At 48.9% G+C, this 15,099-nt stretch overlaps 1 long non-coding RNA gene across 1 annotated transcript in view; it reads right to left on the bottom strand.

Annotated features, from left to right (window-relative positions):
* LOC135983043 (uncharacterized) overlaps nucleotides 1-15,099 on the bottom strand; it is a 59,210-nt gene that overhangs the window by 34,079 nt on the left and 10,032 nt on the right. The gene's annotated exons all lie outside the window — the stretch shown is intronic.

Below are 15,099 nucleotides of genomic sequence, written 5' to 3'. Positions count from 1 at the left end.
GGAAACCGATGCTGATAGGAGGGCACCGGGAACAAGTCCCGGATTTGAGATTGATGGATGCTGAATGAAGCCACTGACTGCCTGGTTCTCTAGCGACTTGGACATGAGCAGACCCAATTTTCCTCCATTCCCAGGTCACTCAGGTTAAGCAACGAATCCAGTCACTGCTTCATTTCTGTTGGCTGAGAGAAATGGACTCACCAACCCAAAGTTCCCCTGGTGGAGGTCTTCTTGCCAGTGATTGGTAGACGAAATCCAGCAGGGATTTCAGCTCCCGGGAACAGTTTGTGTCTTGGGGAGCTAGAAAAATCACCTTCTGACATGGTAACATGCAGCACCTTCATCCTGGATGCCATCTTGGCTAATACACCAGGGATTGAAACAGGAACATGGGGAGCTGCTACCAGTTGAGCTAAGGCTCCCTAGCCATGGCTGTGACAGATTGGTCTCCTCCGTGGGTTGACACAGAGGGGGGCCTGGTACACACACTCAGTGGGTTATGCTGGGATCATTGAAGCAGTTGAAAGGAAGGCAATTAGAACCGCTTATGCCCTGTTCTGGATACACTTCTTTCCAAGCCGCGTTAACAGGGGCCAGTTGTGCTCAGATCTGACCAAGGCCTTTAGCAACATGACCCCAGCAGACACTGCTGCTGCCGCCTCTAAGTGTTTGCATTAGAATAGCCCCAGTCTAGCCCCCTGTAACCACAACTGAGCCCCACCTGTGCACACACATGGCAGGAGATAATCACGTCTTGTCTATTTCAATTGCAAGCTCTTTAGGATTGGGGTTATTTACCCCACTTTTACAGTGGAGGAACTAACAGGCAGAGATTAAATGACTCACCCAAGGTCTCACTCTCCACCAGAGCTGGGGATTGAACCCAGCTCTCCCGTAGCATCACTACAGTGCCACTCCCACAGCTGTGCTAGTCTCTCCAGCAGGGGTAACCTCCCCACTTTCCTCCCTGGCCAGCAGAACTTGACCCCCTTGGGGAGGAGCAGATGCCACAGACTCTGCCATAGGGACCCATTTGTCCTGCTCCCTCTGAGCTCCCAGATGCATACGTCCACCTGAGCCCAGCCTGCTCGTGTTCTCAGTGGGACACACGGCCCCAATGCTGGGCTGGCTGTCCAAGACACAGCGAAGGCCCAAGGCCAACCCCATCTCAGTGCCTCTTCACCGTGGTGACAGGTGCCTCTGAAACACAATAGGTAGAGAGTCTGCTGCAAAAGTGAGGCTGCGGGTCATCCCTGCAGCTCGGCCTCCATGGGGTTGTCCCTGCTGCACATGGGCCCGTGAGATCAGGGACCCAGGAGGGAGAAGCAAGTGTCGTTATAAACAACCAGTGCTCACTGAGTTCCCTCCCCCCAAATCAGTGGGGTAAGTCCCACAGGGGAGGTAGACATGGGGCATTGGAGATGGACTGAGAGAAGCTGCCTGAGACCTTGATGCTGTTACAGCTGAATCAATGGGCCAGCTGGGCACTGACTAGGGTGACCAGCTGTCCTGATTTTATAGGGACAGTCCTGATTTTTGGGTCTCTCTTATATAGGATGCTAGTAACCCCCACTCCCTGTCCTGATTTTTCACACTTGCTGTCTGATCACCCTAGCACTGACAGACCTGATCACTGTAGCCCCTGGAGGGTTTCCACTCTTCCCTCCCCCCACCAAGATTCAGATCTGACAGATTTAAAGCTACCAGCCCCGGGCTGGCCCACTCACCCAAGCCTACAGCTTTGGCCTCTTACCTGGCATCAGAGCTCCGCTCAGCTCAGGCCCCTTTCTGCAGTTGCTGGAGTCCCATGTTCATATGGAGAGGAGGGAATCTCTTTAAAAATGAAGACTTGTGGCACCTTAGAGTCTAACAAATTTATTTGAGCATAAGCTTTCGTGCATCCAAAGAAGTGGGCTGTAGCCCACGAAAGCTTATGCTCTAATAAATTTGTTAGTCTCTAAGGTGCCACAAGTACTCCTGTTCTTTTTGCGGATACAGACTAACACGGCTGCTACTCTGAAACCTGTCTTTAAAAATAAGAGACTGGATTGTCAGCTGGTGTCAATCACCGTCGCTCCATTAGGGTCAACACTGAGTTGATTTACACCAGCTGATGATCTGGCCCCAGGCTCCCCCACCCATTCCCTCCTGCTGCCTGTCTCTGACTTCCCCTGCCCTCCCCTTCACATCCCCTCCCTCCAGCCCTTGCCCTGGGCCTCCCCCTCCTCCCTGCTTTGTACCCAAGGAAAGCTCCCCCCAGGACCCTTCTGCAGTTTATTTATTAGAACAATAAACATGGGCTTTGCCTCCAGGTGCTCCTGTGCATTCCTGAGTCTCCCGGAAAAGCTGGAGCAAGCAGCCGGGTGTAGTGTGGGCCAAGAGAGCAGGGGCTCCCGGAAAAGCCACAGCAGCTTCCAAAAATAGACAAGTGCCCTTGAAGAATGTCATCTTGAATCAAGCCGGTGCTGCTTCTCCGGGCGGGAGACTCTCTGATCTATCCAAGACATCCCCTGTGGCTCTCCCCTCTGCCGGCTGGCACAAGATGGAGGCTGTGCAGTCCCCTGCTTGGATTGATGGGGGAAAACCAGGCCCCTCCTGGGATCTGTCTCAGCACGTCCGTACTGATCTACATCCGGTCAGTCCCCAGACAGGAGGCCAGGAGAGGGAAGGGAGACGGAGAAAGCAGAGGGAGAAGCTGGGGCATGGGAGAAGGGAGGGCAATGCCAGAGGCGACAGCAGGGGCATGAACAAGGGTCTGGGCGGGGCAGGCTGTAAGCAGTGGCCTGGATGCGGGCATGAGAAGCAGCAGGGAAAAGGGACAAACTAGGGCATGCAGGGAGGAGGGTCCTGAACAGAGACATGAAAAGGAACAGGGGTGTAACTGGGGGCATGAAAAGGGGCAGGGCATAGGAGGGGAAAGGGCACACATGGGATTATGAGAAGGGGAGGGACATGAGGAAGGGCATGGGAGGGGGCATCGCTCCTGCTCTGATGGGGCAGACTGGAAAGCAGAAGAATGACCATACTGTGTGTCTGCTTATCCAGGGGAACCGTGACGGGCTTCTTCTGAGCTTAGCTCCCCATTAAATCAGGGTTGGGCTGGTTTCATGCTGGCTGGGAGCAAGTTCCCACACTGACTGAGGCCGTCAGCGTCACCCATCCCAGCAACCGAGCAACTCAGATCGCGATCTCAAACGAGTCGGTCATTTCACACACACTGGGCAAGTGACTCCAGGTGGGAGGCAGAGTGCAGCATTTCTCACCAGTCCCCCACCCCTCCATCCCCATGTGATTCATCAAATCTCCCCCCCACCCGGCAGCACTCTTGGCAGAGCATGGCATCAGAGTACTGTCTGGCTTCTTCAATGAAACTGACGTGAGATTGGGTTAGATTTCAGTTAGACAGACAAGTTATGCTGCAGTGCATTGTGTTGCACTGAGCTGTAATTCATTGCACGGAAGGCAGGCCTAGTATTGTGGTGTATCCCATTGCACCATGGCGTGTTTGTGCTGCATAGCTGTAGAAGGGAGGATTAGGCTAGACTTTAGGGAAAGCTTCCTAATTGTCAGGATACCTAAGCAGAGGAACAAATTACCTAATACAATAAGGAGTTCGGTGGCACCTTAAAGATTAGTCTTTAAGGTGTCACCAAACTCTTGTTGTTTTTGTGGATACAGACTAACACAGCTACCTCCTGATCACAGCCTCCTTAGGTAATTTGAATCTCCATCATCGGAAGTTTATAAGAACAGATTAGGCAAATACCCCTCAAGAACTTGCTTAAACCGCCCGACTGCACACCCCTAGCAGTCACCCACCTAATATGGGGCGGTATCAAACAACTACAACCCATACTCGATAGGGATCCCATCCCAAAAGAAATCTTCCCTAAACCCCCACTTCTAGCCTTCGACCACCCACCCAAACTCATCGTCAGAAGCGAGCCCGCCCACTTCCCGGTTCGCCAATACCGACTCAAAGCAGCCCCAGACCCTGCCAGAACAGCAGATGCAAAAGCTGCAGACATATAATCTCCACTGCTACAATGATCAATACCCCACACATCTTTCAAGAGCCATAGAGCCTACAGATGCCTCTCAACATGTGGCGTACCTCATCCAGTGCACTAAAATGTCCTTGCAACAACAATGTGGGTGAAACCAGACAATCCCTATGCTCTCAAATGAACTCACACAGGAAAATAAGACAAAAATTATAAGACTCACTCATGGCTGAACACTTTTCACAAAGCGATCACTCCATATCAGACTTAGTCCTCATCCTCAAAGGAAACCTGCATAACGCTTTCAAAAGATGAGCCTGGGAATTTAAATTCATAACTCTGCTAGACACTGAAAATCATGGACTGAACAGAGACCCTGGATTTATGGCTTATAACAACAATCAGTAACTCACTAACCCCCTCTTTTTGTCCTATGACTGCAGAGGTGTTAATGGGCCTGTAGTACAGTGAGACTCACTGGTGTGGCACCTCCTGCTGGTTGTCCTGGGAATTAGCTCACTTTCAGCTCAGAGCATCCTCTGCTGGCCAGCAGCTCACCTGCCTCAGCCCCCCCCATGTCCCTCCCAGACCCCAGTGCCCCTTACCCTGAGGTTCTGCCCCAACAGGACCCCCACTCCCTGGGTCTCCCCTCCCAGGGGAACCCCCAACCCTCCAAGCCCATCTTGCCTCAGTGGCCACTGCCAGTCATCACCTAGCTCCCGCTCACTGGGGCAGACTGCAGTCTGTAATGGCCACTCATCACTGCCAAGGGGGTAGAACCTATTGCCTTTGCCTATTCCCAGGCTGTATCTCTGCAGCCCCAATACCTCTGTAGGCCTTCAGCCTGGGGTTTTACCCAGGCTGAAGCTCCCTTGCCCTATTCCCCAGCACTGCTCCAGTTCAGGTAGCTTCCTCTCAGGCAGCTAGCCCTTCTCCCTCCAGGGCTGGAGAGAGACTCCTCTGTCTCTTGGCCCCACAGCCTTTTTATCAGGGCCAGCTGGGCCCTGATTGGCATGGCCCCAGCTGTGGCTGCTTTCCCAATCAGCCTAGCTTGGCTGCTTTTAACCCCTGTTCTCCTTGGAGTGGAGCAACTGCCCCACTACAGGGCCACTCTATCTTGAATGAACCCTTAGAATATGTGCTAACTACTTATGCTAAACAAGGTTTCACCTTGCCTTTAGCTGGGACCTCAAAGTACCTTTCCCAGACCTGAAGAAGAGCTTGGAGTGGCTCAAAAGCTTGTCTTTCTCACTACAGAAGTTGGTCCAAAAAAGATATTACCTGACCCACCTGTGTCTCTAATATCCTGGGACAAACGCGGCTATAACTACGTTGCATAGGCAAACACCTGTCAGGGATGCTCTGGATAGTACTTAGTCCTGCCTCAGTGCAGGGGACTGGACAAGATGATCTACCAAGGTCCCTTGCAGTCCTACATTTCTATGATTCGATGACTGTAGGCTTAACATTGCATTGTATTATATTGTATTGCACCGCATTTTCTTAGGGCCAAGACCATATCTTATATATTTGTAGACTGCCAAAACATCTGGAATAATCAATGAATAACTATTAATTATGAATTAATTATAAGTCATTAAGTATGTCTCATCCTTTGTCCCCTTGACTGATTTCCAGCTAGTAAGCTATTGGACAGACTTCACCTTTTTTCCTTGGCACAAACTGTGAGCAGGTCAACAAAATTCTTGATTGTTATTTTTATGATGCATATTCTCATCGCACCCACGAGCCCCCAGTCATGATTGTATTCATTTCTGCTGAGCACCTGCGACTCCCATTGACTTCAAGTGGAGCAGCACGCGTGGGGCATTTCTGACAAGCAAGTCCTCAGGACCAGATTGTTAAAAATCAGCGGGTGCTCAGCTCTTTTGGAAAATCTGCCCATAATGTCACAGTGGGAGCTGAGCTCTTAGGGACTCACATGGGGCTCTCAAGCTTTGAACCACCAGAAATCAGGGCTCACTTTTGAAAATTGTAAGGCTTTTTGCATGTACTCAAGTTTCCCTCACGTTTCCTTTCTCCAGAAGATATTGCCTTGGTTTGCCACATTCATCAGCTTTCACCTATCAAAAAAAGCCCACCTCTGGTCCACTTTTTACAAGACCTAATTCCAGTGTGCCGGCCAAATTCCAGGTTGGACAATATATTCTGCTTCCCTAAACTCCTTCTACAGTTTCAGTGAGGTACACTGTTCTTCTTCACTTCCTCTAATAAACTGTTGTGTCACGTTGCTAGGCAACTGTTAAGCAGCTGCTGCGTTCTGCCCCAGAAGTGGCTGCATTTCAGTAGTCGATGTGATTCCAAGTATAGGACCACCCGCTGCAGGCTTTACTCAAGCAAAACTCTTGTTGAAACCAATGGGGAGTAAGGACTGCAAGATTTAGCCCATAAGTGGTTTGAGGAGCTTTAGTATTAGCAGTTCATACTCTGATGGAGTCTGCAGTCTGGTGAATGAATTATAAGATATAATGAAAGGACCACCAGTCTGAGGGACATGGGGGAAAAGATCTGATCAGCAGTGTCAATTATCTTCCTCATTGAATAACCCTTTCCACCACAAGAATGAAACTCACAACACTGACATCCTCTTTGACCCCTAAACTCCGAAAGAAAGAAAGAAAGAAAGAAACCCTGCCTAGCAAAGTTTTGACCCTGAAAAGGGAGACGCGCCAGAGACTCCACAAAATCCACTAGGGACTCCACTATTGGTATTGATTTGATGTGGAAGGCACCCAGATACTACGGTGACAGGTGGCATGATAAAACTCTGGATAGATACTGGATCAAATCTATTGTTCCTTACTAGAAAATTCCCTTCCCCCGCAGTTGCACCCTGCATCACAGCCCAACTAGTCCCCGAAAACTCAGGCAGGATTTGATTGCGTTATTTGTTCATGAGAAACTGGGCCAAGTTCCCCCTCTGATTTGTGTTCAGCTCCTGGGGACATGTGGCCTGGATTTCTCAGGACAGATGTATGGACTGGGACACTTTGCCTCCTTGCTGTTAGCAGCTAATAGGCATGGCTCCGCTCTGTGCGGCAAAGGAAGCGGGATTAATCCTAAGGAAAGCCTCACCCCAGAAATGCTGAGCTCATGTCCTCTATGAAGTTATTGAATTTACTTCCCCCGCTGAACTCCGATGAGCTAAAAGCCCCAAGGGGAGAACATCCAGGGAATATTTCAGCAAGACCGAGCCCGGAGGCTCTGCGGGACGAATGCAACATGGTATCACAGCTGGGACCCATTAAGTACCATCCTTTGGATGCAAGAGTGCAATCTGTTAGGTCACAGGAAACATGCTTTTGAAATAAGGACGTGGATTCTTTTTCCTATCAACCTAGAAACATCTCCCTGAAAACTAGGCAGCTAGAAACTACATCTCTTTGTAAAAATACCTCTCCAGCCAGAGCAGGATTCCAAGAGCATCGCACTACCAGAATCGGTAGATCTCAACCATCTGCCAATGCCATCCCACAAAATACTGAGTCCTCTTGGTAGGGTGCTATAAAAATCCCTATAGATAGAAGAAAGAGAAAGCCATGGGGAGAAGGGCTGTTCAGACAGGTAGAAGGCTCGATTCAAGCCTCTCTCTCTCTCATACACACACACACGGACACGGACACACACACAGAGTGAACCCTGTGTACTGCACATTAAAATGTGGTTAGACTGATAGAGAAGATAGATGGATGCCCACCATCTGACCATATCAGCCTCTCAATATACCAAATCTCTCAAACCCATCTCCTGCCACTGCCATTTCCTCCCCAAAATTGTTAGTATATTTATCTCTTAGCCAGGAAAATGTGCCACACACTTTCCAGCCATAGAGGCTCATCCAGTCCCTGCCCAAGTAGTCTGCAATCTAAGCTCTCTGGCTATCTGCCAGTGCTGACACCTCCAAGATAACTATTCCATCAGACAATGCCTCTCCAAGTGATCCACTCCCCTAAGCATTCACTCATCGCTCAATTCAACTGACTCACCGGTAAACGCCAATGATCCCCACACAGTCTAGTATTTTGTCCAGTTTGGTGTCATTAAAATGGAAGTTGGCCACCATCCATGGCAGAGTGTGTTTTTTTTAATCAAATTTTCCCCTCCTACCCCCACCATAAAAAAATACAATTACATTTTGAAAAAATTTCTAATGTTAATGGGGGGAGATTTTACCAAGAATTCATCATTTTTTTCCCAATTTTTTAAAATTAATTTTGAATTTCATCAAAATCCCAAATTTTGACCAGTTGCAGTGAGACCTGTTCCTTCAAGGAGCAGATCCTCCAGATACCTTTTAAAGGGTCCTAATTAACCTTAACCTCTGTTCCCTCTCTGTCTCACTCCTTCAGAGGAGACATGAGCAATTAAACTGTAGAGCAGGGAACTTCCCAGGCCTTGGGTGGAAAGAAGTCATCCACAATTGAGATTTCCTTCTTCTTCTCTATGCCTGCCTTAGAGGCTTAATCTGAAAATGCTGTGTGTTATACAGTACAGAAAAGACGGCCTTTTTTATTGCAACTTGTCAAAAGGTCATAGAGGCATATTCCTCTGGCTTGCCCCCTGCTGTTCAGCAAGCTTTGAACCTGCTTCGAACTCCCTTAATGGGCTTAACCTGCAGCAGTGAATGTTTAGGTTTAATATCAGCTGGAAACATATTGGGCCTGAAATGATCTCACTTAGGCTCTGATTTAGCAAGGCACTTAAGCACGTGCTTAACTGGAAACACACAAGTAGTCTAACATGCCACCACTGTGCTTAAAATTAGGCATGTGCTGAAGTATCTTCCTAAACTGAGGCCATAGGCCACTGCACCACTGCATGCATCCAATGAAGTGGATTTTAGCCCATGAAAGCTTATGTTCAAATAAATTTGTTAGTCTCTAAGGTGCCACAAGTACTCCTTGTGCTTTTTGCACCAGGGAAGTTACCATGTCACTTCAGTGATTACAATCGTGACACTGCTGATTTACACCAGTTGGAGTGAAATCAGATTCAGATACCGGAGGGGAGGGATAGCTCAGTGGTTTGAGCATTGGCCTGCTAAACCCAGGGCTGGGAGTTCAATTGCTGAGGGGGCCACTTAGGCATCTGGGGCAAAATCAGTACTTGGTCCTGCTAGTGAAGGCAGGGGGCTGGACTCAATAACCTTTCAAGGTCCCTTATTCCAGTTCTAGGAGATAGGATATCTTTATTTATTTACTACAGGCCAGGTCTTCAGATGGTGTAAATCCCCCTCGCTCTTGTGTCTTCTTCCAAGGAGCTATGCCTGTTTACACCGGCTGAGGATCTGGCCCTATAACGCTAAGAAAATAATAGCAAAGGGAAAAGGTTCAGTAGAGTCATCAGCCTGGACCTGAGAGAGGGATTCGCTCCCGTGTCTATTTAGATTTTAACTTGCTGTGGTCTGGGACCTATTTTGTTCCTGTAAAGAGTCATCATCATTAATTATTATTATTATAGCATCTAGGGGAGCCCAATGGAGACCAGGCCCCCCTTGTGCTCAGCGCTGTACATAAACCAAGACGTTATCCCATCTCTGAAAATCTTACAATCTAAATAGACTAGTCAGACAAAGAGTTGAGGGGAAGGGATATAACACACATGCAGAGCGAACAATGTGATGGTTTGCAAACACCCTGTTAGTCTGCAAACTTTGCACTCCTATGGGGTAATAAGAAAGAATGCAAGAATAGGAATCATCTGTGTAGTGGTGTCTTGCATCTGTTAATGTTTCAGGTGTTAACTGCCCTCCCCAACACTTCCCCACTCCCCGAAAAAATCCCTTTGAACTAGTTTTTTTAAGGGGAAGAAGGATCTGTCTTTCTATTCATCTGTCCAGCTGTCTATGGATTTATATCATAATCATCACAGCAGTAGCTGAATAACTTAAGAAATGAGATAAATCTGTGTCAGTGGTCTACACAAAAAGGCCTACGTTATCTAGTCTTGTGGTTAAGACACAGCAGTGGGCCTCAGTCGGGGCTAGCCCCAGTTCTGTCACCAATTCGCTAGCTAGCTGTAGTCAAGTCACTTCCTGCCTTTCGGTGCCTCAGTTTCCCCACTGGTAAAATGGGGCTAGTGATGCTGACCTTCCTCCTCTGGGTGCTGTGAGCCTCAGACACAGACCATTATTATTTCACAAATGGCTTTTCTTACAGCCTCCCCCGGGGTGGGAGGGCACCAACCACCACAATGCAACAGCTGTAGGGGAAGAAAGGAAATAGCCCTGTGCCTACAAGAAAAGCTATGGGGATCAGAATTGCCCCTTCCCGAGCAAACAAGAGCTTGGGCTGCACCCTCAGCTGGGGTAAACGGATGCAGCTCCATTGACTTCCCTATTTGTGTTACGATCTCATTCAAACGACCTGGGGCATCCAGAGTAAAGCATGTGAGGCTTGGGGGCCCTCTCCATTGCGCTGGCGTGTGCTGTTCCTATTTCACGAGAGACGAGGAGGTAGCCTGAAGGGCACTTCTCAATGTGCTTCCATTTAAGAAGAAAGCTCTGCCTAAAATAAACCATTCCATTTCCAGCTGCACTTGGCCAAAGCAACTCCTGCGGGCCTGATTCTACGCTCGCCAGCATCACTCCATTGACGTATGCAGAGCTCCTCCTGCCTTCTGTCAAGATCAGTGAAAGATCACCAATTTCATCCCCAGGGGTGAAGTCCTGGCCTGAGTGAAGGCAATGGCAATTGACTTCATAGGAACAGGCTTACAGACACTGGCAGAATTATCAGTGTTTTGGCCGGATTTCATCTTTGTCTATAAACGGTCTCATGCCCGAGTCTCCTCTCACATACATCAGCCGTATGCTGGCTTACCAATTTCAGTGGAGTCACTCCTGATTTACACTCGGGTGAGTGAGAGGAGATTCAGTTTCAACTGGTTTATGAGACTGATTAAACGGCATGTCTGGCTCTCCCCTGGATTTAGGGCTGGATTTGATTTTCCCTTCGCTGACCCGTTCCTTGGTTGAAGTAATGGGGACCTTAGTCCCATGAGCTACAAACACTGGGCCAGATCCTCAGCTAGCATAAACCTGATTGACTTCAGAATCATTGCCGCTACAGCGGTTTACGCCAGCTGAGAATCTGGCCCACTGCTCACCGCTGGCCCAGGGCAGCGCAGGCAGGCAGAGCAGAGAATGGTCATCACCATCCTGCACATGTAGGAGCTCTCTTCCTGCGGCTGCCGGAGCTGACACTTGCTTAGGAGCTGTGGGAACATTTGCTGCAAGCAATGAGGCTCCTGGTGCCCTAGCCTTTTGGGGTCCAGTTGCTTAAGGGTTCAGTGAAACAGTTTTATTTCCTAGCATGTGATCAAGGGAGCGGCGAGACATGGAACCGCCTGAGGTTCATTGCCAAGATATTTGTAGTTGAAAGGTCAAAGCTGTTTCTGGTCTCCTTATCAGAGTTGGCCGAGTGAAAGGGAAACCTCCAGCTATGTGGGTCGGGTCATCCCGGGGACAGCGCAATAGGGCATTGGAGATGAGGCTCTGATGGGAGAAGGGGGGGGGGGGCGGCAAAAAAACCAAGAGACAGGAATTTCTCTGGGAGCAGCCGCCCCATCTCTGGCCCTGCAACCAAGACCCCTGGCCACAGAGTGAAACCAGACCCTCCCCATCACCCTCGCAAGGCGAGCAACCCACGCAACCCCAGGGTCCAATTACCACCTACAAAAGCCAAGAGTGTGTCACGCAAAATTAAGGATGTAGAGCCAGACTGATCCCTGGAGTAACACCGCCACAGCCAATGGGATTACACCAGCCATGGAGCTGCCCAAGAACAACAAATGCTGGTTATCAAAGTATTATCCTTCCCCGCCTAGAAGGATCTTCTGTACCTGGGCCAATTCCACTCTCTGTCTCATTTCAAGCCTCAGCACCTAGAAACACCTCTTTCCTCCTGGCTTGCCTGCTTCATTTCCCTCTGTCAGTTGACTCAGCCCAGATCCTTAAGACTGGCTCTTCTGTACCTACTGCATTCCAGGGAGGGGGAAATAGAATCATAGAAGATTAGGGTTGGAAGAGACCTCAGGAGGTCATCAAGTCCAACCCCCTTCTCTTTGTATCTCCCTAACCTAGGGCCCCCAGAAGCTGGTCCAATCCCAAGGAGCGACTTAGAGCAGCCTCAGCGATGGGATGGCCTCCGAGGGGCTATTCCAGAAGCAAGGGATGGCCAGAGCACAGCAGCACACTAGCCACACTGCAGTGTAAGCTCTTTGGGGCAGGGACTATCTATTATTCTGAATTTGTACAGCGCCTAGCACAATGGGATTGCAATCTCTTTCGGGGCCTCTGGGGACTACAGCACTATAAATAATACCAGCCCTTCAGGAAATCTTTTGATAAGAGTTGAACTGGACAGATTTCTGTCTCTTGGGGTAATGTGTTTGAGAATAGGAATGCGGTGCCCCAAATGGCCCTGATTCAGCCTTTTCCTTTCACCCTAATCCAGATCAGAAGCCTCTTCTCTATGCCTCCATCCAGGCAGTAATGGGCCTGGTGTAAATGCAGCACCCAAGCACCTACTTGGTCTGTTCTTGAGCTTTTGTTGCATTTCCCCATACTGGTCTCACAACAGCATCCTTCAGCCCAGAGTCAGCAGTCAAACGCTGCTCATCTGTGCAGTTCTGCAGAAGAAATGCTCAAGGGATCTTGCAAACTGGGGCTCTCTTACTGTATAAATATAAATAAAAGCCTGATTCCCACCAATATCTCCATGTCTGTTTTATTAGAGGCTGCCTGAGCTTCTCCACCCAGCTCCCTGCACACCATAAGCCAGCAGTGGCTGGAAGTTGCACGCATTTGATACATGGGAGTACTGAGCAGCAGTGAGTCACTGGATACTTCAGTGGTGAAGATCTGAAACAGAGATTGGTTTGTATTTCCTGGGTCTGGTGCAACAGCCCTTGACAGACCATATGCTTTTTCCCTGGCCCTTAATGTTCTTTGCCTTGTCACATTTCATGCATTCTGACAGCTAGAGAGATCTTTAGCAGGCTGATTGCTTGAAGTGGTTATATTCCCAATTTGGTCAATTATCAAATGCAAAAGGCCTTCACTGCTTGCAAATCAGAATGAGCTGGGAGATCTCAACCCAGAGCGAAGGGGCTGGGGATAAATAGATCTCGCGCCTGAGTCTCAGCTACTCCATTCCTGCATCTGGGGCAAAGGTGACTTTGAACCACCTTTGGGTTCTCCATATTCTGGTACCATGCAGAGGCCCTCCTGAGGCTGCTCTAACTTACACCCATGGCCTCCGGGAAGCAGGCAATAGCTGAAGTGCAGTATACTCCAGTCACACCATAGCCACCTCCCTTCCACCGGGAGCCAGATGAAGAGCTGGCTTCAAAGCCTTTATAGCAGCCAAGAATCTGAAGAAGTGGGTTTTTTACTCATGAAAGCTTATGCCCAAATAAATCTGTTAGTCTTTAAGGTGCCACCAGACTCCTGGTTGTTTTTGTGGATACAGACTAACACGGCTACCCCCTGGTACTTGATACCAGCCAAGGAGGCCCCCTGCACCAGAGTGCAAATAGGCCTTAGTGTAAATGAAAATAGAGCCACCAAATTTTATTCCTGACTCTACCATTGACCTTCTGGGTGACTTTGGACAAGTCACTTCCCAGCCCTGGACCTTAGTTTCCCCATTCGTAAACCAGGGAAAATAATGTTCATCTGACTTTGGAAAGATCTTGAAGGTCTACAGATGAAATGCACTAGGTAAATCCAAAGTAATGTTTGGACCAGACACCCCAGCTGGGGAAAGTTAGCCTGCTTCTACTGATTCCAATGAAGCTTTGCCAATTTGAGCATCTGATATATAGTTATTAAGAGAGCAGGTTGGAAAAGGCCAATGTTATTGATTGTTTTGCAGGAAACTTAAAAACATTTTTGCTTCATTTTTTTAATTTCCCATGAAAATGTGTTTCGTTTTCAGTGGGGGGGGGAGTTGGGGGGAGCGGGAGGTGCAACAAAAAAAATGAAAATGTGGGGGTTTCAAAAGCCATAACATTTGGGGGTTTCTTTTGTTGGGTTTTCCCACACCCTCCCCCTTTCCAGTGGCAAAATGGACAAAGAAAATAAGGAAAGGGTTCCCTCATCTTTACAATAAGGATGTTTCCATTGTCTGATAGGGTTATAAATTCTCTGGGGCAGAGATTCTCTCCTACTCTATGTATGTACAGCACCTGGCACACAGAGCCCCAGTCTCAGCTGAGGCCTTCTACAATACAAATAATTAGGAATGGCTGGCTGGTCCTCTTTCTCTGCTCTCCCTGGGGCTCAGGGGGTCTGGGCAAATTGACAAGGACAGCGGACTATCTTGGGGAAGACATGATGGACAGATTTGCTCTAGCCTCAGTGGTTGCCCGGAGTCCTGTCTGCGTTAGAAGTTGGGTGTAACCCAAAGTCCTTGAAGATTCTCATTGACTTGAATGGGCTTTAGATCATCAGCCCATTGGTGTATTCAGGCAGCAGACGGGGTGGGGAGGAAGAACAGTGCAGGCCCCGGTCCTACCCCTATTTAGATCAAAGGGGATTTTGCCCCTGGTTTCAAAAGGGCCATAACTGGGCTGCTAGAATAGATCTCCAGGCTGAACTCTGAGACCTCTCAAAGCTAGCAGTCAATTTGTCCTGCGCACATCAAGGTCCCAGCTCCATAGTCTGCAGCTAGATGATCCTTAGGGCAGAGACAAAGAAAAGGCACCGACAATACAGGGAGAGCAGCTCAGGGAGCAAGGGGTGTCTGCATCCCACCATCCAGAGGCTCCTTTGGAACTGCTCCCCACCTGCTTCACCCACAACCATAAAAGGGTCGCTCACTTTCAGCTGTCAGCTAGTTTGTAAAACAAATCTTCCCCCTTCAGAAGGGAAGGAGTTTTTTTAAGGGCCAAACACAAAACAGAAGACAGCAGGCTCACCCTTTCAATTTCACTTGAACCCTTTATTGTTTTTTGGTGCAATGGTTAAAGACCCTGGGCTTGATTCTCCTGTCACTTTCATCGGTGCGCCTCCATCTATCTTGAAAGGGCAAGTCCTGATTTACACCAGTCGGAGGAAAAGGAGAACCAG

The sequence above is a fragment of the Chrysemys picta genome, chromosome 4, assembly GCF_011386835.1.
Source record: "Chrysemys picta bellii isolate R12L10 chromosome 4, ASM1138683v2, whole genome shotgun sequence".
NCBI classification, from domain to species: Eukaryota; Metazoa; Chordata; order Testudines; family Emydidae; genus Chrysemys; species Chrysemys picta.
Note: the sequence above shows the minus strand (reverse complement) of the source record. Positions and strands in the feature narration are given on the sequence as shown.